Source organism: Giraffa tippelskirchi, chromosome 12, assembly GCF_054371585.1.
Source record: "Giraffa tippelskirchi isolate mGirTip1 chromosome 12, T2T-mGirTip1v1.2.pri, whole genome shotgun sequence".
Taxonomy (NCBI): domain Eukaryota; kingdom Metazoa; phylum Chordata; class Mammalia; order Artiodactyla; family Giraffidae; genus Giraffa; species Giraffa tippelskirchi.
The window spans coordinates 50,635,045-50,658,499 of NC_137286.1; the positions used below are offsets into that span (position 1 = coordinate 50,635,045).

A 23,455-nucleotide genomic window follows, 5' to 3' on the forward strand; every position below is an offset into this window, starting at 1 on the left:
ATGCTTATATTGTATATATTGGAGAAGGAATTGACAACCCACTCCGGTATTCTTGCCTGGGAGATCCCATGGGCAGAGGAGCCTGGTGGGCTACAGTTCATGGGGTCACAAAGAGTCAGACAGGACTGAGCAACTAAACAATAATGATGACATTGTGTATATATAATAAACATACAGAATCAAGTACATTGTTGCTACCATTATTTGTAACAAACTATTATCTGTGAAATCAGCTAAGAATAGGAAAACATAAAAGCTTTTATTTACCTTCATGGATTTCTTCTCTAGCACTCTTCCTTTCTTTATGTGGATGTGAGCTTCTGACCCATATCAATTTCCTTCCACTGGAGGAGGAGTTCATTCAGAGGATATGACCACTTGATGACCCGGAAGCTGGACGCAGGAGGTGGGAGGCTCCTCAGCCCTCTGCTGTCCTTGTAGCCTGCACTCTGCCCACTGTTCCCACAGTGCGAGCCATTTTCAAAGATGCAGCTTTAAAGCCATCTGCTGTTCAGGCCATCTGGATGGTACGTGTGTCCAAACTTTGTTCAGTCCTCTACATAAACTTCACGATTCTGGTGGGTGGGTCTGGAAACTGACTCATCTTGTGGCGCCTAAGATAAGCCTCAAGGTAAGCCTCAACCTAATTATTACCGCATTAGGTCACGTGGATGCCTACAGGAGCCCCAGCTGGCCTGGGTGGGGAAGGTTTTTCCCTGGTCAAGTGGGACAAAAACCGAAGCTGAGATGGAAGCAATGTAAGCTTTATTCAATGGCCAGAGGCTGGAGAAGCAGGAACTTAGTTGCAAATCAACTTCTTGCCTGGGTGAATAATTCAGGCAAGAATTTAAGGGTAAGGTTCATGAGGGGGAGGCATCTGCATCAATTTTCTAAGAGGCAGGATTCTTCCTGGAACTGAGTTGCTACCTCTTTTCTGCCCTGGCATGGTTCTTGGCATCTAGGTTGGAAGATGGTGGAAACATTGGTGTGGATGGCAGAGAGGTTAGTATTATAATGAGTTGGTAACGAGCTGCAGGAAGGTCTTTGCCCCACTTGTGACACTGAACCAGCTTGCCAGGGTGTTCTTGCGGATGGACTCTTGTTCCCGTGCCATGAACAGGACATGGTTTGTTACTGTTCAGTTGCTAAGTCGTGTCCAACTCTTTGCGACCCCATGGACTGCAGCACGCCAGGCTCCCCTGTCCTTCATTATCTCCTGGAGTTTGCTCAAATTCATGTCCATTGAGTTGGTGATGTTACCTAACCATCTCATCCCCTGTCACCCCCTTCTCCTTTTGCTTTCAATCTTTTCCAGCTTCAGGGTCTTTTCCAATGAGTCAGCTCTTATCGTTTGGCTTGTCAGGTGACGCTAGTGGTAAAAAACCCGCCTGCCAACGCAGGAGACACAGGTTTGAACCCTGGGTTGGGAAGATCCCCTGGAGAAGGAAACGGCAACACACTCCAGTATTCTCACCTGGGAGATGGACAGAGGAGCCTGGTGGGCTATAGTCCACGGGGTTGCAGAGTTGGACACGACTGAAGCGACTTAGCACGCACTCATGGTTTGGTCTCCTCAAAGTCCAAGACACGCTGAAGAGTTTTCTCCAGCACCACGATTTGAAAGATTAGTTGTGGTTTTCTGCATTTTACCTGGAGGGAGAGGCAGGGGTATGGTCCTGGGGCCACAGCCTTGGTACCAAGTTCCCTTGCTTGTTAGACCTGCCACCTACCAGGCTGGAGCGTCTGCCTCTTTCTTAGGGCGCTCCTCGTCCTCCGTGTCGGCAATCTCTTTCAGATTTTCTATGGGAAGCTCTAGGTTGTTTTTTTTTAACATTAAAAAAATTATATTTATTTAAAACATTTTAAACTTATTTTGGCAGTGCTGGGTCTTAGTTGTAGCTTACAGTATCTAGTTCTCTGGCTTGGAATCAAACCAGTACCCCCTGCATTGGGAGCACAGAGTCTTATCCACTGGACCACCAGGTTGTTGGTTTTGAACCAACACCTTCTCTCTGAAGAAACTTCTTTTAACATTTCGAGGCAAGACTACACATTCTCTCAATTTTTGTTTGCCTCAGAATGTATTTATGGTTCGCTTTTGAAGAGGACCTCAGAATACAGAATCCTAGGTTGGAGTTCATTTTTTTCCTCTCAACACTTCAAATATTTCACTCCTTGCTCTTCTTGCTTGCATGGTTTCTGAGGGAATAGGTGGATGTCATTTTTTCTTTGGTCCTTTTAGAGGGAAGGCATGTTTTCCCTCTGGCTCTTTTTAAGATTTTTATCTTTGATTTTCCTCAGCTGGAATATTATATGCTTAATATTTCCCCCATTATCCTATCTGTTCTCTGAGCTTCCTGAGTCTGTGGTTTGGTAGCTGATATTAATTTGGTGAAATTCTCAGTCATTATGATACTGAGTCCAAGCTCAGTTCGCTCGTTGCTTGACAGACCAGTATATAGGGAGAGGAGTTCCTGCGGCAAGGAATGACGATATTTGGAAAGGCAGCAGGCTGAGGAGATGGCGGACAAGTGTCTCAGAGAACCATCTTTCCCCAGTCAGAATTCGGGCTCCTTTATATGGGGGGGGGGAGGGGCACACTGCCATGCGACCGTTGGTGAGGGCGGGAGGCTAACAGCCAATCAGGAATGGCCCACTCTAACGGCCCGGGCGTCCATTCCGCCCCTATTATAATTATCGCTTTGAATATTTCTTCTGTTCCTTCTTTTCCCCTTGGTATTCCTTTTACTTGGATGTTGTACCTTCTGTAGTTGCCCCACAGTTCTTGGCTCTTCTGTTCCATTTTAAATCTTTTTCCTCCTTGCCTTTCGGTTTTAGAAGTCTCTATTGGCATATCAGGCTTCCCAGGGGGCGCTAGTGGTCAAGAATCCGCCTGCCAAAGAAGGAGACCCAAGAGATGAGGGTTTGATCCCTGGGCCCGGGAAGATCCCCTGAGAAAGAAATGGGAACCTGCTCCAGTATTCTTGCCTGGAAAACCCCGTGGACAGAGGAGCCTGGTGGGCTAGAGTCCATGATCCCCAAAGAGTCATGTGTATACATGGACTTGTATATACATGGTGTCTAGATGGAGAAGATATTTGGGGATGAAAGGACAAGCACTTCACCCAGCTTGGGTGGCTTCCTTACGTGAGAATACATGAGCTGAGTTTTTACTGGTGACAAGAATTCAGCCAGATGAAGACCAAGCTGACAAAGGGAGCTTAAATAGAGGAAACAGCTCTTGCAAAGCTGGAGGCGTGGAAACTGGGCAATGTACTGGATGGCAGGTGAAGACTGACGGGGCACTGAGAGAGGAAGGATTAAGAACTGGGTTAGCAGGAGTTATTTTCATTTTGGTCTCCAAGAACTGTGTTTTTCCTGGAAAGAGAACAGAAACTCATAGTTACAATTCTATGCCGAGTGCATCTGTAACATGTGCTTGTGCTCAGTTGTGTCCCACTGTTTGTGACTCCAAGGACTGTAGCTGTCCCGGCTCCTCTGACCATGGGATTTTCCAGGCAAGAACACTGGACTGGGTTGCCGTTTCCTCCTCCAGGGGGTCTTCCCAACTCAGGGATCCAACACATGTCTCCTGCATTGGCAGGTGGATTCTTTACCACTGAGCCATTGCATGTCAATCTCTGGTGAGGCCAAGCTTTACCAAGCAGAATATGGTCCAGAAATCTTCTTTTATTATTATTACTTTTTCCCTAAGGAATCCTCTTTTATAATTATTATTTTTTCCCCTCATGACCCTCTTTAAGAAGGTGTGGGACAAGGGTCAGGTTTGTTTTTTTTTTTTTTGATGTGGACCATTTTTTTAAAAGTATATTGAGTGTGTTACAATATTGCTTCTGTTGTTTATGCTTTGGTGTTTTGGCCCTGAGGCATGTGGGATCTTAGCTCCCCCACCAGGGATGGAACCCTCACCCCCTGCATTGGAAGGTGAAGTCTTAACCACTGGACCACCAAGGAAGTCCCAAGGGTCAGTTTTTAAAGGATTTTCATCAAACATAGAGTTTAAAATGAAAGTTTTGTACTTAAGATAAATGTCACTTATCTAAAAAGTCCACTTACCTGGCTTCCTTAGAAACAGTGCTTTTTAGGCTTTTTTAATTAGGAAAATGTGGAAAAGTAAATACTGAACATAACTCTGGAATAAAAAAAGCAGGCATCTCAGCTTGAAACAAGGGTGTGTGTGTATATGTGAGCCCACATGTGTCTGTACCAAAGCATCCAGAACTCAAATGATGTAAGCGTGCCCTTCACCTGGAAGACTAGAACTGTAGAACACAATTTATAAAATATTGACTTAGAGAATATGAGAGATGAAGGAACTTAAAGATGATTTAATGAACTGTTAGAATTCTAAACCCTTCATGTTAGAAATGGAATTCTAAGAGTTGGCAAGGCATTGTAACTGTTTTTTTTTTGCAGAAAATGAGACCAAATGATGTCTCAGGCACTCTAAAAATTCTGATGACTTAATTTCTCCACATGCTTTCTTTTCCCCAGAAAGGAATTTGAAATACTGGGACCATCTTGGGCCTCAATTCAGGAAGGTTAATAAAAAATAACAAGTATAAATTTTGTTATTTTGGGAGCACTTTCTTTATTTCCTGTACTGTGAAAGCATTTTCTATCTGTTATCTTAAATTTTTTAAAAGTTGTGATAAAATACATATAACAAATTTTGTCATCTTAGCTACTTTTAAGTATACAGTTTAGCAGTATTAGGTAATTCACATTTTTATGCAACCATCGCCACCATCCATCTCCAGAACTCTTTTTATCCTGCAAAACTGAAACTTGGTACCAATTATGGAACAATTCCTACTACCCTCCTGGCAACTACCATTCCACTTTCTGTCTCTTTGAATTTGACTACTCTGGTACTTTATATAACTGGAATTATACAGTATTTGTCCTTTAGCGATTGGCTTATTTCACTTAAGATAGTCCTCCACGTTCATCCATGTTGCAACATGTATCAGAATTTCCCTCTTTTAGGACTGAATTCCATTATATGTATGTACCACCGATTGCTTATCCAAATGGTTGCTTCCTTCTCTTAGCTATTGTCAATAATATTACTATAAATGTGTTTAAAAATATCTCTTTAAATCCTTGCTTCTGATTTTTTAGGCATTCTCATACCTGGATTCTGGGTCAAATGGTAATTCTATTTTTAATTTTTTAAAGAACAACCTTACTGTTTTTCATGGCAACAGCGCCATTTTACATTTTTACTAACAGTGCACAACAGTTCCAACTTCTCTGCATCATTGCAACATTTATTTTGTTTCCTTTAAACAACGATAGCCATCCTAATGGGTGTGAGGTGGTAACTCAGTGTGGTTTTGATTTGCATTTCTCTAATGATTAGTGATGTTGAGCATCTTTTTGCGTGTTTACTGACATTTGTGTATTTTCTTTGGAGATATACCCATTCAAATCCTTTGTCCATTTTTTAGTTGGGCTTGGTTTTTGTTTCATAGAGTTGTAAGGGTTCTTTATGTCTGCTTGCTGTTAACCCTTGATGAAATAGATGACTTGCAGATATTTTCTCCCATCCTGTGTGTTGCCTTTTCACTCTGTTGATTGTATCCTTTGGTGCACAGAAGTTTTTAATTTCATGTATAGACCAATTTATCTTTTTCTTTTTTTTTGCTTTTGTTGCCTGTTCTTTTGGTGACATACCCAAGAAATCAATGCCAAATCTAAGAGTTCTATAGGGTTCACGCTTATATTTAGGTCTTTCCTCCATTTTGAGTTAATTTTTGTATAGGTTGTAAACCAAGGGTTGCATTTCATTCTTTTACATGTAGATACCGGTTTTCCCAACATCATTTGTTGAAGCCATGTGACTTTCTTAAAGCCACCCACCTAAATGACAGCACAGATGGGAAAAAAACCTTAGTTTCCTGTTTTCAAGTTTTTAAGACTTCCCCTCTATTCTTTGTCAGTGCCCCATGGCCCACTCTTTTAGGTAACTGAGGCATTACTGTCATCACACACAGGTGTGATGGAGCTTACACTCTTGAGTACACTTGCATTTTTAAGGAAGAATTTGTTGCCCCTAATATTTTTGGATAAGTAAAGAAATCATCCTCTGCTCAGATGGTCATCCAGTGTCCCCCTCTACTCACCATTCTTCTGAGTTTGGAACAAAGGCAAAGCAAATCGCAAAAATAGTCACTTGTCATTTGTACTTTATTTCACATAGTTATCCTTACTAAATCCCAGGACCCCTTAAGCACCAAGCATCTTTCCACAGGGAAAGAAAATAGGCTTGCTCAATGAGCTGTAAATATATGAAAATATGAATTATGAAATGATTAATGTGAGAGGTCCAAACTTTGCTAACTTAATTTCTAAACTACATTCTATCTACTGAGACTCTCTTTGATCATAATTCTAGTTTGATTCATCGCTAAACTGCCTTCTATCTAATTTTCTTTGCAGGAACTGGTACTTAATATATCTCAGAGGGAAAGGTTTATGAGTAAAAATCCTAAGAGTAAAAATATTTAAAAATCTCTTTCAAAATGTGTTAAACAGTACAAATTTCATTCTGTGTAAGCCTGTGTAACTCTATATATATTGAGTCCCACAGAGTCCAGTCTTTGCCTGGTGTTGTAGTTAAAGAAATACAACCCAACAATTAAAAGTAATTAGAATATTCCAGTGTTAGCAATCATATGCCTATTGATCAACAGCAAAGTAGATTCCATTCATCACCCACGTTTCTTTCAGTCTGTGGCTCTTTCACACTCTGCAACCATCCTTCCAGCTGAATCAAATGTCCCCCCCGACACCTATCCAGTAGCCTTTTTTATTTTAATCCCTTCTCTCCATCCTTCTAGAATCCACTTTCTTCCTCAGATATTTCCTTCTTCAAAGATTTTACTGCAATGCATAATAAAGGGAATAGCCTTATCACCTTCTTCCCCACCCCTCTTGTCCAGGCCACCATCACTTCTAGCCCAAATTGCTACACCAACATCTAAATAGTCTCCTTGCTTCCACCCGAGTCCCTTTCAAAAACTAGATGATCCTTAAAAAATATACACCAGTCTCACTTGTTCCCTCTCCTTGAGTACTCATTTGTTTACTGTCTGTTTCCCCTAATAGATGGTGCTCTTTAATGATGGAGAATCTTGTCTGTTTCTGGGTTGTATCCCCAGGGAGGAAAGCAATAATGATTGGTACATGAAAGGCACCCCAAGTCTTTTGAATGAAAAACTGAGCTGATGAACTAACTTCTTGCTTGCTTTTATACATTTATTTATTTATTTTTGGCTATGCAGGATCTTCATTACTTCATGGGCTTTTCTCTAGTTTTAGCTTCCCTCTAGGTGCAGACGAGGCCTTTCATTGTGGTGGCTTCTCTTGTTGTGGAGCACAGGCTCCAGGGCGCACGGGCCTCGGTAGTTGTGTGGGCTCAGTGGCTGTGGCTCCCAGGCTCGAGAGCACAGGCTCAGTAGTTGTGGCGCAGGGGCTTAGTTGCTCCCTAGCATGTGGGATCGTCCCAGATCAGAGATCGAACCTGGGTCTCCTGCATTGGCAGGAAGATTCTTAACTATTGAGCCACCAGGAAAGCCCCCATCCTTCTTTTGTAAATACTGTTTCTTCTGTAGAGAATGCCCTCTGTAAGAACTGGCAAAATTTCAGCTTCAGGTTACAGAAAAGATAGCGTGCTTTATTTCACATAAACAAGTAGCTTATGCATATTTTGAGCATGGCCAGTGTGATACCAATAAGGCTTCACAAACAGTGAGGTGAACAAATCCTATACTCAAGGAAAACAAATGCTATGTCTCTGCTGCCTTCCTACTGCTACCTGCAATGCCACAATTCATGTGAAAGTGAAAGTCGCTCAGTCCTGTCTGACTCTTTGCAACCCCATGGACTATATCGTCCATGGAATTCTCTAGGCCAGAATACTGGAGTGGGTACCCTTTCCCTTCTCCAAGGGATCTTCCTAACCCAGGGATTGAACCAAGGTCTCCTGCATTGCAGGCAGGTTCTTTACCAGGTGAGCCACAAGGGAAGCCCAAGAATACTCGAATGGTTAGCCTGTCCCTTCTCCAGCAGATCTTCCTGACCCAGGAATCGAACTGGGGTCTCCTGCATTGCAGGCAGATTCTTTACCAACTGAGCTATCAGGAAAGCCTATATATATACAATTTTTTTTCTTAGTGGTTTTCTCTTAATAAAGGGGAGATTAAGAAGAAAGAAGTGACTTAAACAATAAAGAAGTTAATGTCTTTCCATTATTGGAAATACAGAGGTAGCCAGATTCTAGCAACGGGATGATGTTGAGTTTGAAGGTGCTTTTTATGTCTCTATCTGACATCTGGTACTATGTGTGGACACCTCCTGTGCCCCATCTCATATCCTCTCAGTCCACCTTCCATCCAGCCATGGATGCAAGAGTCAGCTGTACTCAAGTGTTTTGGCACCTTGCCTCAGCTACACAGTGTATTTTTTACTTTCTGCCCCAGGGCTTTTCTGATATTACATATGGGATTCTTCTGGGAACCTGCTTGTTCAACTCAAGGACCAATGAATAATCTAGTCACAGAATCATTAGTTCTTTTGTGAAGCTTCTGTGAGGCAGTTAAAACCAACTGGAGCATCAGCTGATGCTTCCACATAAACAAATGTGCAAATGTGAAATTTACATTCAGTGCTCCAACCTTTGATCAATGAGAGATGAATGTGCCAGATAAACATTTCATCTTAGAACATCTAAGTGGCTTTGAATAGTGCTTGGCACATAGTAGATACTCAATAATATTGGCCTATTATTAATATGGTTGAATACAGTGTATATATGCATCAGTTCAGTTCAGTCACTCAGTTGTATCCGACTCTTTGCAACCCCATGAATCGCAGCACGCCAGGCCTCCCTGTCCATCACCAACTCCTGGAGTTTACCCAAACTCATGTCCATCGAGTCAGTGATGCCATCCAGCCATCTCATCCTCTGTCATCCCCTTCTCCTCCTTCCCCCATTTCTTCCCAGCATCAGGGTCTTTTCCAATGAGTCAACTCTTCGCATCAGGTGGCCAAAGTATTGAAGTTTCAGCTTCAGCATCAGTCCTTCCAATGAACACCCAGGACTGATCTCCTTGAGGATGGACTGGTTGGATCTCCTTGCAGTCCAAAGGACTCTCAAGAGTCTTCTCCAACACCACAGTTCAAAAGCATCAATTCTTCTGCGCTCAGCTTTCTTTATAGTCCAGCTCTCACATCCATACATGACTACTGGAAAAACCATAGCCTTGACTAGACGGACCTTTGTTGACAAAGTAGTGTCTCTGCTTTTTAATATGCTATCTAAGTTGGTCATAACTTTCCTTCCAAGGAGTAAGCGTCTTTTAACTTCATGGCTGCCATCACCATCTGCAGTGATTTTGGAGCCCCCCAAAATAAAGTCTGACACTGTTTCCATTCTTTCCCCATCTATTTCCCAAGAAGTGATGGGACCAGATGCCATGAGCTTAGTTTTCTGAATGTTGAGCTTTAAGCCAACTTTTTCACTCTCCTCTTTCACTTTCATCAAGAGGCTCTTCAGTTCCTCTTCACTTTCTGCCATAAGGGTGATGTCATCTGCATGTCTGAGGTTATTGATATTTCTCCCAGCAATCTTGATTCCAGCTTGTGCTTCTTCCAGCCCAGCGTTTCTCATGATGTACTCTGCATATAAGTTAAATAAGCAGGCTGACATTATCCAGCCTTGACGTACTCCTTTTCCTATTTGGAACCAGTCTGTTGTTCCATGTCCAGTTCTAACTGTTGCTTCCTGACCTGCATACAGGTTTCTCAAGAGACAGGTCAGGTGGTCTGGTATTCCCATCTCTTTCAGAATTTTCCACAGTTTATAGTGATCCACACAGTCAAAGGCTTTGGCATAGTCAATAAAGCAGAAATAAATGTTTTTCTGGAGCTCTCTTGCTTTTTTGATGATCCAGCAGATGTTGGCAATTTGATCTCTGGTTCCTCTGTCTTTTCTAAATCCAGCTTGAACATCTGGAAGTTCATGTTTCACGTATTGCTGAAGCCTGGCTTGGAAAATTTTGAGCATTACTTTGCTAGCATGTGAGATGAGTGCAATTGTGTGGTAGTTCGAGCATTCTTTGGCATTGCCTTTCTTTGGGATTGGGATGAAAACTGACCTTTTCCAGTCCTGTGGCCACTGCTGAGTTTTCCAAATTTGCTGGCATATTGAGTGCAGCACTTTCACAGCATCAGCTTTCAGGATTTGAAATAGCTCAACTGGAATTCCATCACCTCCACTAGCTTTGTTCATAGTAATGCTTCCTAAGGCTCACTTGACTTCACATTCCAGGATGTCTGGCTCTAGATGAGTGATCACACCATCGTGATTATCTGGGTCGTGAAGATCTTTTTTGTACAGTTCTTCTGTGTATTCTTGCCCCCTCTTCTTAATATCGTCTGCTTCTGTTAGGTCCATACCATTTCTGTTCTTTATTGAGCCCATCTTTGCATGAAATGTTCCCTTGATATCTCTAATTTTCTTGAAGAGATATCTAGTCTTTCCCATTCTGTTGTTTTCCTCTATTTCTTTGCACTGATCACTGAGGAAGGCTTCCTTATCTCTCCTTGTTATTCTTTGGAACTCTGTATTCAAATGGGGCTATCTTTCCTTTTCTCCTTTGCTTTTTGCTTCGCTTCTTTTCACAGCTATTTGTAAGCATACACATATATTAATATATTTAACAACACATTTTATCTTTATACATCTGTTATTGGGTTTTACTTCCATTCATCTCTGTGTTTCTAGAGCTTGAAGTGAATAAAGATCTGTTGAATGAAGGAATAAACTAATAGTACAGAGAATATATGCTATATAAATATCTGGAAGGGAGAGATTACTATGGAAAGCTAGCAGAGGAAGTAAGGTTGACTGGACAGGTTCATTGGAAGAAGTGGAATCTCAGCAGGTACTTGAAGGATAAATTAGGTTTTTATAGGGTTGAGGATTAGAAACAATATTAGTATGAGGAGCTGTGTGTGTAATGATACAGAAGAGAAAACAAGTACAAAATATTCAAGGGAGCAGACCGATTTGGGTAGAATGGGAGGTATGGGGACAGGCATGAAGAGGAATAAGACAGGACAGCTAGGTTGGAATTAAAATTATTTCTGTAGGAGAAGAGTGATTTTATGGAAGAATCCAGGCTTTGGAATTTTACTGTAATTTGACTCTTAACACCCTTTTGCTTATTGGTTGTATGGCCTTTGAGGTATTATCTGACCACTCTAAGCTTTTAAAAAACAAATTTAGCACATGAAAATAAAGTGCATAGAGACATCAAAAGAGACACAGATAAATAGAACAGTATTATGGACTCTATGGGAGAGGGCAAGGGCAGGATGATATGGGAGAATGGCATTGAAGCATGTAAATTATCATATGTGAAACGAATCGCCAGTCCAGATAATACAGGGTGCTCGGGGCTGGTGCACCGGGATGACCCGGAGGGATGGGATGGGGAGGGAGGTGGGAGGGGGGTTCTGGAAGGGGAAAACATGTACACCCATGGTGGATTCATGTCAATGTATGGCAAAACAAATACAATATTGTAAAATTAAAAAATAGAAAATAAACTAATTAAAAAAAAAGAAAAGAAAGTGCATAACTTGCAGTGTTTTGGGGAAAATTAGCAAAAATATATATAGAATGGCTTTCAAATGGTAAGTACGTGATAAAAGCAGCTGTTAAGTCGATTGTTATGCTGGCAGGTAATGTTAAAGGCTTTTTTTTTTAAATACAGGAAGAGTGGCGTCTTAACATCATTTGATGGTAATATAATTGAACCATCAAAATTTACAGAGTGATAAAACCCAGGAAATGAACCAGCAAGTCTGCCAGATGCATCCAGAGCATGGAAATCACAGTCTTCTCTGGTTGACTGGGAAGCAGCAGAAGGTAATGGAAATATTTAAAATCCTGTGATGGGATTTTGTGGGTTCCTTTTTCCCTCTTTTAGATTTAGTTTTAAAATTCTGCTTTCAAGCAGACAACTGCTTTTTTTAAAATGTAATTGTTTGGTTTTTCTGCAGTATCAAGTGATACTTTCCTTCCTAAGAGCCAACAATCAAATCTTTCTCAGTAAGTTCACATACTGAATTTTGCCATGGTCAAGTCTGGAATTCTTCCCTGCCTGTAGAGCAAGTGGAAGAGATTCTGATTCTTTGCATTTTAAGTTTTTCTACTGATAAACCTATAGCCAGAAGAGACTTTATCATTATCACATTATTCTTAGGCAAAGGCCTACAAAGAGTAAACACCAGTTTTGTAAATAACTTCACTCATATCACTTTTTAAAGATTCTGCATATAAGTGATATCATATGATATTCCTTTGTAAGATTTACTTCACTTAGTATGGTCATCTCCAGGTCCATCCATGTGGCTGCAAATGGAATTATTTCATTCTTTCTAATGGCTGGGTAATTTTCCATACCATTGTATATACCTATCAGAAACAGACTTAGAGAAAGAAAGTATGGTTAGCAGGGGGGAGGGTGGGGGAGGAAGGGCATAGATTGGGAGGTTGTGATTGACATGTACACACTACTATATTTAAAATAAATAACCAACAAGGACTTACTGTATAGCACAGGGAACTCTGCTCAATATTCTGCAATAACCTATATGGCAAAAGAACTTGTAAAAGAGAAGGTAGCTGTATATGTATATGGCAACCCACTCCAGTATTCTTGCCTGGAGAACCCCATGGGCAGAGGACACTGGCAGGCTACAGTCCTTGGGATCGCAAAGAGCTGGACACGACTGAGCGACTAACGCTATGTATAACTGGATCACTTTGCTGCATACCTGAGATTAAAAAAACATTGTTAATCAACTATAACACAAAACAGAAATTTAAAAAATTAAGTGAAAAAAAAAGAGCAAATATCAGTGCTTTTCAGAATGTGCTGGTTTCCATATTGTAGCTTCAGTTGTGACTCACCCTTTGCAGCCACAAACCATTGGCAGCTTTCATTTGGTATTCGTTGGCCCTTTCAAAACACAAATTGATTGTGGATTTTCCCATTTCTACTCTAATTACCTTAGCCTTTGCTGTTCTAAGAAAGCAGTTTAGGAGTCCACTGTACTTACTTTCCAAAAGTGAAAACATAAAATGGAAATGTTCCCTTAGATGCATTTGTATTCCTGAAGTGAATTGTTGTAATTAGCAATAGAATTCTGTGGGAGGAGGACACAGAAATTTGACAGTTGTCCCCCTGTTTCCTGAAGAAAATAGGACCCAAAATGCTTTTGATTAAGTGAGGTTTATCTCTTGAGGCTTGAGGGATAAGAAAAGGTAATTTAGTTTCTACAGAAACATTTTGGTGAGAGATGTGCCTTGAATTTAAAGTAACTTACATATCTGACTCAAAATGAATCTCAAAATAAAATTTTAAAAATGATCTTCCCTTCAGATTTTCAGTTAGAAGTCAGAATTAGCATTTCTTTACCTATTGAAAAAAGAGATTTCCATTTATTAGAAGCAGTATATCATCGTGGTTATAGTCACTCCTGGTTTTAGGATGAGATAGCATAGGTTCATCTCCTGACGTCAGCACTTACTATTAAGTGATCTTTGGCAAGTTACACAACTTGTCTGAAAAATGTACCTACCTCATAAAAGTGGTGTGAGAGTTACAGTTAGCAAATCAATTTCTGCTTTTCAGTAATATTTAATAGGTGGCATGTCATTAATCTTGTGCATCAATTAGAAAAAAGAATTTTAGGAATCATATTTTATTTTTATTATTATTTAAAAATATTTATCAATTTATTTAGTTTCATTGAGTCTTAATTCGAGGTATGTGGGATCTCTCATTGAGACATGCAGACTTCCTCTATCTGTGATGAACCAGCTCCAGAACGTGTGGGCTCAGTAGTTGCAGCTTTGGGGCTTAGTTGTCCCATGGAATGTGGGATCTTAGTTCCCCAACCAGGCATCAAACCCAATCCCCTGCACTGGAAGATGAATTTTTAACCACTGGACCACCAAGGAAGTCCCAGAAATAATATTGTAAAAGATACCTGAGAATAGTGGAAACAAAAAGGACTAAATGAACTAACATTCCAAAGAAGAAAGTGCTCTTTCTGTTGTTGTTCAGTTGCTAAGTCTTATCTGTCTATTTGCTACTCCATGGACTGTAGCACGCCAGGCTTCCCTGTCCTTCACTATCTCCTGGAGTTTGCTCAGACTCATATCCACTGAGTTGATGATGCCATCCAACTCTCTCTCTCATCCTCTGTCACCTGGCTGCCCTCAACCTTTCCTAGCATCAGAGTCTTTTCCAATGAATCAGCTCTTTGCATCAGGTGGCCAAAGTTTTGGAGCTTCAGCTTCAGTATCAGTCCTTCCAATGATCTCTTGCTAGGTGAGCTGATTTTACTCTTTTCTTTCTTATGGAGATTTGCTGAGTCCAGCATGAGTTGAGGATCAGGCAGAGGGGCTCTACTAGGGGAAGATAAATCAGCAGAGCCTTAGACCACCATATGGCTTTGTGCCTGTTTCAAATGTAGAGAAACCCCAAATATACAGTTTGCCTGGTGGGATCTTTGCTGAGTGCTGAGTGGGGGAGTGGTGTAAGAAGCTAGGTGTTGCATTGGAAAGGCAGAGTGAGATATTTTACAGTTTCATAGTGCTGATGAGTAAAATCCTCCCTGAGGCAATATCCTACAATAAACACATGACCACTGTCATCTTTAAGAAAACAGAGGTGAAATTAGCCTAAGTAGAGCTAATATCCAGTTCCTTGGAAGCTTATTTTTGAATGGATTGAGGTGAGTAACCCCTCATCTTATCTGTATAGCAGATGGCAAGGTAAATGATCTCTAAGAAACAACAATAATTTTAGTTTTCAATAGTTCCTTTACACACAATATCTGACATACAATTAAAAAAAAAGGGATACATGCAAAGAGACAAGAAAATTTTTACTAATAGTCAACAGAAAAGATAATAAACTAGACTAAATTATTCTTATATTGAAGTTAGTAGATTTTATTATAAATGTGTTAAAGAACATAGAAAGATGGATCAAATGGTTAAAACTAAAACTTCAGCAAAGTCTATGTCAATTAATCAAGTAGCCATTGGAAAAAATGTAATATCTAGGCTTAAAAACTCATTGGATGGGATTAATAGCAAATTGGTCATAGCAGAAAGCAAATTTAGTGAACCTAAAGAAAGGTCAGTAGAAAACTCTCAAGCTAAAGTACAAAGCAGGTGAAAAGGGAATAGAAAGAATGGAGTGTAAGACATGAGGGATAATGCAGACGACACCACCCTTATGGCAGAAAGTGAAGAAGAACTAAAGAACTTCTTGATGAAAGTGAAAGAAGAGAGTGAAAAAGTTGGCCTAAAGCTCAATATTCAGAAAACTAAGATCATGGCATCCGGTCTCGTCACTTCATGGCAAATAGATGGGGAAACAGCAGAAACTTTATTTTTCTGGGCTCCAAAATCACTGTAGATGGTGATTGCAGCCATGAGATTAAAAGATGCTTATTCCTTGGAAGGAAAGTTATGACCAACCTAGACAGCATTTTGAAAAGCAGAGACGTTACTTTGTCAAGAAAGGTCCATCTAGTCAAGCTATGGTTTTTCCAGTGATCATGTACGGATGTGAGAGTTATATTATAAAGAAAGCTGAGCGCCGAAGAATTGATGCTTTTGAACTGTGGTGTCGGAGAAGACTCTTGAGAGTCCCTTGGACTGCAAGGAGATCCAATCAATCCATCCTAAAGGAGATCAGTCCTGGATGTTCATTGGAAGGACTGATGTTGAAGCTGAAACTTCAATACTTTGGCCACCTGATGCGAAGAGCTGACTCATTTGAAAAGACCCTGATGTTGGGAAAGATTGAAGGCAGAAGGAGAGGGGGACGACAGAGGATGAGATGGTTAAATGGTATCACCGACTCGATGGACATGAGTTTGGGTAAACTCCGGGAGTTGGTGTTGGACAGGGAGGGCTGGCGTGCTGCAGTCCATGGGGTCACAGAGAGTCGGACATGACTGAGCGACTGAACTGAACTGAATGTATGTGCTCTCTCAATCTAAGAGTCTAGGAGAGAGAAAACAGGGCAGAAACAACATTTGAAAAGATAATCTGAGAATTTTCTAAAACTAGTAAACATTAACCCACAAATTCAAGATGCTCAGAATCAGAAAAAAATAAAGAAAATCATGTGTTCAGTCCCTCAGTTATGTCCGACTCTTTGCGAGCCCGTGGTCTGCAGCTTGCCAGGTTTCCCTGGCCTTCACCAACTCCCGGAGCTTGCTCAAACTCATGTCCATTGAGTTGGCGATGCCATCCAGCTATCTTTTCCTCTGTCGTCCTATCCCCTCCTGCCTTCAATCTTTCCCAGCATCAGGGTCTTTTCCAATGAGTCGGTTCTTTGCATCAAGTGACCAAAGTATTGGCCAAAGAAAATCATACATAAGAACAGAATAATTAAACTTATGAAAGAAAATATTAAAAGCAGCAAAATTTAAAAAGATTACTTTCAGAGAAGTGAAAATAAGACTAATAGAATTTTAGATTGAACATACGACAGACAGCAAGAAAATAGAATGACATCTTAAAAGTGATGAAAGAAAAAAAAGTTCCATTTACAAATGCTATATATAGTGAAAAGGGACCTGCAAAAATAAAGGTCAAATAAAGACATTTTTAATTGAAAAAAATCTGAAATAATCAGTCTCTAGCAGTCTAGAGAATTAGTCTCTTCCCTACAAAAAAATACTAAAAAGACCTATTCTGATTGAAGTAAAGCTGCTGCTGCTGCTGCTAAGTCGCTTCAGTCGTGTCCGACTCTGTGCGACCCCATAGACGGCAGCCCACCAGGCTCCCCCGTCCCTGGGATTCTCCAGGCAAGAACACTGGAGTGGGTTGCCATTTCCTTCTCCAATGCATGAAAGTGAAAAGTGAAAGTGAAGTCGCTCAGTCGTGTCTGACTCCCAGTGACCCCGTGGACTGCAGCCTACCAGGCTCCTCCGTCCATGGGATTTTCCAGGCAAGAGTATTGGAGTGGGGTGCCATTGCCTTCTCCATTGAAGTAAAGGAACCTCCGATAAATACACAGGAAGGAATGAAGAACTGGGTAAATATATAATAATATATAGAAAAACACTGACTGTAAAAGAACAGTAATAACAATGTCTTGTGGGTTGTGGGGTTTGGTGTATATATACATATATATATATATGCTTGCATGCTAAGTTGCTTCAGTCGTGTCTGACTCTGTGTGACCCCATTGACTGGAGCCCACCAGGCTCCTCAGTCCATGGGATTCTCCGGAACTAGAGTGGGCTGCCATGCCCTTCTCCAGGGGCTCTTCCTAACCCAGAGATTGAATTTGCGTCTCCTGCACTGTAGGTGGCAGGTGAATTCTTTACCCACTGAGCCATCAAGGAAACATATACATATTTATATACAAAATTTCTTCAGTCACGTCTGTCATCTGTCTCCCCATGATAGGGATGGTGTATGCTAAGACCTGTCAACCCTATTTTATGGCAAGTTTTTTTTTTCCCCCATGCCACAGCTTGTGGGATCTTAGTTCCCCGATCTGCATCCTCGGCAGTGAATCTGCACCTTTGGCAAAGGAAGCACGCAGTCCTAACCACTGGACCATCAGGGAAGTTCTCTACAGCAGGTTTTACAGTGCATCAAACGGACATCTAAGGGTCAGCTGATATGATGCAATTCACTCATGTAGTCTGAAAGGGGTTATTTGAAATATATATGAAGAGAGAGACAGGGAGAGAGAGACCATTGGATCTGTTTCTGTTTCTGCATGGGAAATGAATAGCTCAGAAAAACTGCTTGGACAAAGCAGCTGGCCTAACTGAAAAACAAAAAAAATTTAAGTCTATTTACTAATCTTTACACTTGAAGTTCTGGCATGGTAAATTAAAAAATGTTTTAAGATTTTTATATTAAAATGTATATTTTAGCACAAAGTTAAAAAAAGATAAATGGAGTTGAACTTAGATTTTTGCATTTTTTGGGAAGTGGTAAGTGATGTGCTTGGCTGCGCTTAGGCACTCAGTCGTGTCCGACTCTCTGCGACCCCATGGACTGTAGCCCACCAGGCTCCTCTGTCCATGGGGATTCTCAGGCAAGAACACTGGAGTGGGTTGCCATGCCCTCCTGCAGGGGATTTTCCCAACCTAGGGACTGAACCTAGGCCTCCCGCATTGCTGGCAGATTCTTTACCATCTGAGCCACCAAGGAAGTGATGAGGTGACTGCAATTAGAGTTGCACTATAGAAATAGAGCATCTAAGATAAAAATACTAAAAGGGAAAACTAAAGTGAATAGAGTGTATATAATAATTTAATTAAAAACATTGATTAATGAAGAAGAGGGTAGGAAAATGATAGACAATGAAAAATGGGACGGAAAACAAATTCCTAAAAGTTTGAAAATTACACTTCAAATAATCCTATGGATCAAGGAAATCACAGTCTACATTAGATAATAGTTTAAACTGAACAAAAATGCATATGGAACATATTAAAATTGGTTAGATGTAACCAAATCAGTGTTTAGAGAGAAATTTATGGGATATTAAAACTCAATAATCTACGTTTCTATTTGAAGACAGGCAAGGAGTAACACAAGAGAAAGGAAAACCATCAAATTACCAAGATCAGGAATGAAAAATGAGACATCATTGCAGCTAATAATTTTGAAAACTTAAATGAAATGGATAAAGTCCTTGAAAAGTAATGGTTTAACAAAGCTGAAAGAAGAAGAAATAGAAAATCTGAGTAGTCCCATGGCTAATAAAATAATTGAACTTGTAATAAAAAATCTCACAATAAAAACTTTAGGCTCTAATAGTTTCACTAATGACCTTCCCCCAACGTTTAAGAAAGAATACACAATCTACACAAACTGTTCCAGATAAAAGAAATGAGAAAAACTTTTCAGCTTGTTTATGAGGCCAGCACAACCTCCCCATAAAAACTTGACAGGGACATTATAAGAGCAGAATTCTAAGTTAACATCCCTCATGAACATAGAATATTTTTAATATAAAAATATTAAAATATCAAATCAAATCCAGTTATATATAAAATATGATATTATGGAGTTTATCTGAGGAATATAAAGGTGGTTTAACATTCAAAAGTCAATGGATGGAATTACCCATATAAGTTGAATAAATGAGTAAAACTACGGATATCTCAATGGAGGCAAAAAAACTTTCGGCAAAATTCTACATATTTATTATGAAAAGTTCTTTCATCTGATAAAGTTTTTAACAATGGCTAACATCATACTTGAGGGTAAAAAAAAATGCTTTTTTATGAAATTAAGAATAAGAAAGGCTCTTCATTATCACTTTTATAATTAAAATATGTAATAGTATGAAGACTTTTCCCCTGAATATGAATAAAACCAGATATCCAGTACCACCACTTTATTTTTAAAAAACCTTTAATTTTATATTGGAGTATAGCCAGTTATGATGATGCTGTGAAAGTGCTGCAATCGATATGCCAGCAAATTTGGAAAACTCAGCAGTGGCCACAGGACTGGAAAAGGTCAGTTTTCGTTCCAATCCCAAAGAAAGACAATGCCAAAGAATGCTCAAACTACCACACAATTGCACTCATCTCACATGCTAGGTAAGTAATGCTCAAAATTCTCCAAGCCAGGCTTCAGCAATACGTGAACCATGAACTTCCAGATCTTCAAGCTGGTTTTAGAAAAGGCAGAGGAACCAGAGATTAAATTGCCAATATCTGCTGGATCATCGAAAAAGCAAGAGAGTTCCAGAAAAACATCTATTTCTGCTTTATTGACTATGCCAAAGCCTTTGACTGTGTGGATCACAATAAACTGTGGAAAATTCTGAAAGAGATGGGAATACCAGACCATCTGACCTGTCTCTTGAGAAACCTGTATGCAGGTCAGGAAGCAACAGTTAGAACTGGACATGGAACAACAGACTGGTTCCAAATAGGAAAAGGAGTACGTCAAGGCTGTATATTGTCACCCTGCTTATTTAACTTATATGCAGAGTACATTATGAGAAATGCTGGGCTGGAAGAAACACAAGCTGGAATCAAGATTGCCGGGAGAAATATCAATAACCTCAGATATGCGGATGACACCACCCTTATGGCAGAAAGTGAAGAAGAACTGAAGAGCCTCTTGATGAAGGTGAAAGAGGACAGTGAAAAAGTTGGCCTAAAGCTCAACGTTCAGAAAACTAAGCTCGTGGCATCTGGTCCCATCACTTCTTGGGAAATAGATGGGGAAAGAATGGAAACAGTGTCAGACTTTATTTTTTGGGGCTCCAAAATCACTGCAGATGGTGACTGCAGCCATGAAATTAAAAGTCACTTACTCCTTGGAAGGAAGGTTATGGTCAACCTAGATAGCATATTTAAAAGCAGAGACATTACTTTGCCAACAAAAGTCCGTCTAGTCAAGGCTATGGTTTTTCCAGTGGTCATGTATGGATGTGAGAGTTGAATGGTGAAGAAAGCTGAGCGCCGCAGAATTGATGCTTTTGAGCTGTGGTGTTGGAGAAGACTCTTGAGAGTCCCTTGGACTGCATGGAGATCCAATCAATCCATCCTAAAGGAGATCAATCCTGGGTGTTCATTGGAAGGACTAATGTTGAGGCTGAAACTCCAATACTTTGGCCACCTCATGTGAAGAGTTAACTCATTGGAAAAGACCCTAATGCTGGGTAGGATTGGGGGCAGGAGGAGAAGGGGACGACAGAGGGTGAGATGGCTGGATGGCACCACTGACTAGATGGACATGGGTTTGGGAGGACTCCGGGAGTTGGAGATGGACAGGGAGGCCTGGTGTGCTGCAGTTCATGGGGTCGCAAAGAGTCGGACATGACTGAGCGACTGAACTAAACTGATAGCCAGTTAACAATGTTGTGATAGTTTCTGGTGGACAGCAAAGGGACTCAGCCATCCATATGCATGGATCCATTCTCCCCTAAGCCCTCTTCCTATGGAGGCTGCCATGTAACATTGAGCAGAGTTCCCTGTGCTACACAGTAGGCCCTTGGTGGTTATCCATTTTAAATATAGCAGCTTCAGTACCACTTTAATTCAATGTTGTCTGAGAGGTCCTAACCAGAGTCGTCAGTCAAGAAGAAGTTTAGATACCAGATATAAGCATTGATGGACTTCCCTGGTGGTCCAGTGGTAAAGAATCCACCTGTCAATGCAGGAGACACAGGTTCAAGCCCTGGTCCGGGAAGATCCCCTGGATAGGAAATGGCAACCCGTTCCAGCATTCTTGCCTGGAAAATTCCATGCACAGCGGAACCTGGCGAGCTGTAGCCCATGGGGTCGCAAAGGGTCGCAATGAGTCCACACGACCGAGCAGGCACCCACTATCCGAGGATTCACCTTCCAGGAATTCAAGTCGTGCCCCACGAAGTGTCTTAGTTTGAGGCTGGTGAAAGGGAGTATGGAGAGCATAGCGCCCCCTGGTGCGGGGCGCGGTGGAGAGCGCGAAAGAGATGCCAGTCATCAATAGGGGATGAAACTCGAAACTCGAGGAATAAGAAGTTTAGCGTGTATTGCTCTGCAGATCCAGAGAGCCTGGGTCCCCAGCTGGGTCCCCTGCCCATCAAGCTATCCCAAACACGCCGTCTTAAGTCAAAAGGGGATTTAGAAGCGAGAAGAGGTGGCCGCCTCCAATGCCTTTAATGCCCAGGCTGGGAAGAAAGCGGGTTAGGATCTGATCCCGCTGAGTAGAGGACCCAGGAGCCTCCCGCCCTGGGTGCTCGGTGTGGCGGGGGCGCGCTGCGCGCTGCGGCGGCGCCGGCGCCGTGATGCAGGTGTGACACTCGCGGACTCCTGCCTCCGCCGGGATCGCCCCAGCGCCGCGTTCTCCCGAGCAGCCTGCCGGGCCACCCGGACGGACCCCACTCCGCCCGCACCCGGAGGCGGCCGCGTGCGGATTTCCCACCCAGGTAGGGGACGGCATTGCTCGCTCCGGTGCGTGCAGACCCGGCCGAGGGCGCGGAGCCCGCGCGACCCTGGGGGCTCCCAGGCTCGCCTGCCTGGCTGAAACGTACACGCTGCTACCTCTGAATGTTGTTTATAGTAAATGGCACGAAAGACAGAGGAGAGTCTTGGAAAGCTGGCGCAGAAAAGCAAGCACTTGCCTGCTGCGCGGGGTTGCGCGCCTCTTTGAAGGGGGCATCCCCAAGGACTGTTTTTAAATCCTGTTTGAACTGTTAGCGCCATACATAGTTTTGCAACTTGGGCTACTGGCGTTGATAACTCCCTTTCCATAAGCTTCCTAGTCACCCCTTTTAGTTTCAGTTCTTTCCAATTAGATGGATGTGCGTGTGTGTGTGTGTGTGTGTGTGTGTGTGGTGAATGATGTTGTTGTTGGCTTGTTCTTAAAGGACAGATCGAAACCAGGCTTTCACCTGGTGCCTCTGGGTTGAGGTTTGTGAGTGTGTATTTGAGTGTGTGTGTGGAGGGCGCCCTCCGCGGACGTGGGAGCCGTTTCTTAGGGACGCGGAGAGGATTTGTTTATAGATGGATTTTAGCGCAAGGAAAAGAACATGATTTGTTCTGCAGGGATGGGTGAACGGGTGTGTTTAGCCAGGGAGGAGCGAGACACTGCCGTTTCCTCCGCAGACGGGTGTTAGATATATCTGCTGTCCAGGGTTCAGCCCAGCTGCTGAAACACGATCCTTAAACCAGAAATCACAGATGCAGACTAGCTCCTTTTAAAGGTAACTTAACCTCAATGTCTGGGGCTCTGGTAAGAGCAGACCAGTAGGGTGGGGTGGGGTGGGAGACTGGGGTGGGGTGTGTGCTCATTTTTTAAAAAGCTTGCTCAGAAGCAAATGTGGGTGGTTTTGAGGTTCAGAGAGTGGCAGGTGAAGGATAGGAAGTAGCTGCCTACAGGGGAGAACTGGGCATCCTAGCCAGCTCAGTGATCCTTCGGATCTACTCTGGTCTCTTCTGTTTCTGCTTCTTGCCCTTTCCAGAAGAGGTCACTTCCCCTGCTTGCTCCAGTGGGTGCAGCAAGCACAGTACAGGCTCACTCTGCATCTTTCTTGAGTCAGCAAATACTGGTCGAGCACCTAGTATGTGTCAGAGGCTGGATTAACCCTGGGGGGTGCGGAGAGGATGAAAACAAAGTCCGTTTCCCCAGAAGCTCACTTCTGGTGGAGAAGAAACACCTGTAATAATGAGGTGGGATAAGTTCAGCAATGTAGGTGTGGAAAGAGTGGTAGGAGCAGGAAGAGAGGAATTAATGTGGCAGTGATTTTTTTTAAACGAAGCTCTCCTAGGTGAGGCATTACATGAATTTCGGTAGAAACGGGGTCCCTCTCTTGGTCCTTTGGTCTGTGAGTAACCCCCATCACTCTCCCCGCCA

General features: G+C 41.9%; 1 protein-coding gene and 1 long non-coding RNA gene across 7 annotated transcripts in view; one reads left to right on the forward strand and one right to left on the reverse strand.

The window, feature by feature from the left end:
- LOC145529801 (uncharacterized) overlaps positions 1 to 2,574 on the reverse strand; it is a 69,412-nt gene extending 66,838 nt beyond the window's left edge. The window contains exon 1 of the long non-coding RNA XR_014071359.1: positions 268 to 2,574. This is a non-coding gene — a long non-coding RNA (uncharacterized LOC145529801). The remainder of the gene's footprint in view (positions 1 to 267) is intronic.
- The window catches only part of SV2B (synaptic vesicle glycoprotein 2B), a 266,204-nt gene continuing 243,148 nt past the window's right edge, over positions 400 to 23,455 (forward strand). For 2 of the 6 annotated variants that reach the window (XM_081550461.1, XM_081550467.1), the window contains exon 1: positions 21,628 to 22,028. The gene's annotated coding sequence lies outside the window, so the exon portion shown is untranslated. Of the gene's footprint in view, positions 632 to 2,710; positions 3,519 to 11,807; positions 11,963 to 21,547; positions 22,029 to 23,455 lie in introns of those variants that run through there. The other 4 variants (XM_081550463.1, XM_081550464.1, XM_081550465.1 and 1 more) reach the window with 4 other exon arrangements.